Raw genomic sequence first — 2,706 nt, forward strand, 5'->3', positions numbered from 1 at the left:
CAAAATTCTGTAAGAAACATTTTTAATTCTCTGTCTCAAACAAAATACAGAGAATGAGATCCATTTCTAACATTTTAGGAGACAGAGGAAAAAGTGTAAGGTTACATTTATGTTAGGCTAATGTGGCTTATTACTGTTTTACTTTTATTTTTTAAGTAGAATTGGCTTGACAATGGAGGGAGTGCATGGCAGAGGTGGGGGAAGCTGTAGGCTGAGGACTCACACAGACCTGGGCCAGTTTGGTAACCAGCAGCTTCTTCATCTCTAAAGTGGAACTATAATTACCTCAAAAGGTTGATGTGAGATTAGAGGAAATGTAATGGATGTGAAATTGCCAAGCAGGACATTGTCATGTGATAAATAAGCTGCTTTGGACTTGTTAATATGGAAATCACAAAAGTGACTCCTCATGTTTCCTCTGAAGTCTCCACTTGTCTTTCCGAAATGTCTGAATCAGGAGTCGTGCTCCCACTCCCTGCAGTGGCTGGGAAGGAGCAGGGGGAAGGGCAGCTTCTCTCTTGTTCTCTTAAGAATTATGTTCTCACCAGCAATGTGCTCTCTCCTGCTCCTCCACACAGGCCTTAGCCTGCTCACTGCCTGTCAAAATGGTGAAAGAAACCACTTACTCTGATGTTTTGGGGGTCAAATCCAGGAAGCATTGAAAAAGGCTTACAGGAAGCTGGCCTTGAAGTACCACCCTGATAAGAAGCTAAATAAAGGAGAGACGACGTTTAAACAGATTTCTTAAGCTTACAAAATGCTCTCTGATGTAAAGAAACAGGTATTATATGACAAAAGAAAACAGGCAATTAAAGAAGGTGGAGCAGGTGGTGGCTTTGGCTCCCCCAATGGACATCTTTTGGAGGAGAAGGAAGGATGCAGAGAGAAAGGAGAGGTAAAAATGTTGTTCATCAGTAATCTTAGAAGGTGTACATAAATAGTAGTGCAACAAAAAAACTAGCTCTGCCAAAGAACCAGTGAACATGGTATGTGACAAATACAAAGGCAGAGGCGTAAGAAAGGAGCAGTAGAGTGCCGAGGTACTGGAATGCAAATGAGAATTCATCAGATCCGACCTGGAATGGTTCAGCCAGTTCAGTCTGTGTGCATGGAGTGCCAGGGCCACGAGGAATGAATCCATCCTAAAGGTAGATATAAAAGGTGCAATGGAAGGAAGATAGTTTGAGAGAAGATTCTAGAAGTTCATATTGACAAAGGCATGAAAGGTGGCCAAAAGATAACATTCCGTGGTAAAGGAGACCAATAATCCAGCCTAGAGCCAGGAGACAGTATCATTGTTTTAGGTCAAAAGGACCATGCTGTTTTCACTCCACCAGAAGACCTTTTCATGAGTATGGACATACAGCTGGTTGGAGAATTGTGTAACTTCCAAAAGCCAATAGCTACTTTTGACAACTGAACCATAGTCATCACCTCTCATCCAGGTCAGAGTGTCAAGCATGGAGACATCAAGTGTGTGCCAAATGAAGGCATGCCAATTTATGGTAGACCATATGCAAATGGCCATCTAATCATTGAATTTAGGGCAAACTTTCCTGAACTATGAAAGTGTCCAAGAAAATTAGATTCTCTCCCATTCTAATAAAAAAAAAAATCTCAAATTTAGGAGTATGCATGTGAAAATGTCCAGGGGGGCACATTAAATCTATTACCAATCGGCTGTTATTTCGGGGAAGAAACCAGACCAATTTAATTTTATTTCTGCCTTAAATCCACCCAAATCTCCCTCATCCTGCCTCCTAGAAAGTCCTTCAATTCTTTCTCCCAAGCAGCCCTTAAGGCAAGAGGCTGGAAACCAGTTTATCCTCTACTGTGGTGCAAGCTGGGAAAAGCATAGAACTGGAAAAAAGCAAGAATAAAGAAGGTGAAAGTGAGATTTGGAGGAGAAGGATCTTTAGGATATTGGAGAAGAGCAGTTGTTAAGAGCCATGGTGCTGTATGTTTGTGAAAGGAAGGTATGAGGGGGAGACTTGAACAAAACCAGAGACGCAAGGAGAGAGAGTTTGAATGAGAGGAGTTTGAAGTGCCCTTCCAGGAGAGGAGCTATGAAGGAGTGAACAGGAGGAGGGATTTATTAGACTTGCTAGAATTCTGGGAGGCATCCTCTCCTTGCTTTTCCCATGCCTTGCTCTTTAGATGACTCACCTTTTTTACATAATCTGTATTCCTTGCCCCTGTCCTGCTTAGCTTGGGCCAGGTTGTCTCTTGCCCTGGAGATGACAACTTTCTAACTAACTGGTCTCTCTACTCACACCCCTGCCCACCGGTCTATTTATCTCACAACCAGAGTGATCTCTCTTTAATCTGATCTTGTCCCTGACCCACCCCACACGTCAAACATTTCAGTAGATTCCTGTACCTTCAATATCAAGTCTGAACTCCTCATTGTGGTATATCAGGCCTTTTGTGATCTGGCCCCTGATCACCTATTAGCCTCACCTCTCTCGCATTCTCTGCTCCCGCCTCTCCAGGCAGTCTGTCCATTCCCAGAGCCTGGCTCCTTAACCTGCTTTGCTGTTGTTCTGGCTCTCAGTCTTTTCTCTTTCATCAATCCAACTTCCATTCTTTGAACATGCTGTTTCCTCTTCATGCCAGATCCTTCCCCCTTCTTCTCCATCTAACTCCCATATGGTTTTCATGTTTCAGCTCAACCACTCTCTGCTTGAATCCTTCCTTACTATCACC

At 43.1% G+C, this 2,706-nt stretch overlaps 1 pseudogene across 1 annotated transcript; it reads left to right on the top strand.

The window, feature by feature from the left end:
* The first annotated feature begins 605 nt into the window (after window positions 1–605).
* On the top strand, window positions 606–1,567 carry LOC308244179 (dnaJ homolog subfamily A member 1-like; annotated as a pseudogene). The gene has a single exon. The product of its transcript is annotated as a dnaJ homolog subfamily A member 1-like (transcript).
* The last annotated feature ends 1,139 nt before the right edge of the window (window positions 1,568–2,706 follow it).

The sequence above is a fragment of the Plecotus auritus genome (genome assembly GCF_963455305.1).
Source record: "Plecotus auritus genome assembly, chromosome: 3".
NCBI classification, from domain to species: domain Eukaryota; kingdom Metazoa; phylum Chordata; class Mammalia; order Chiroptera; family Vespertilionidae; genus Plecotus; species Plecotus auritus.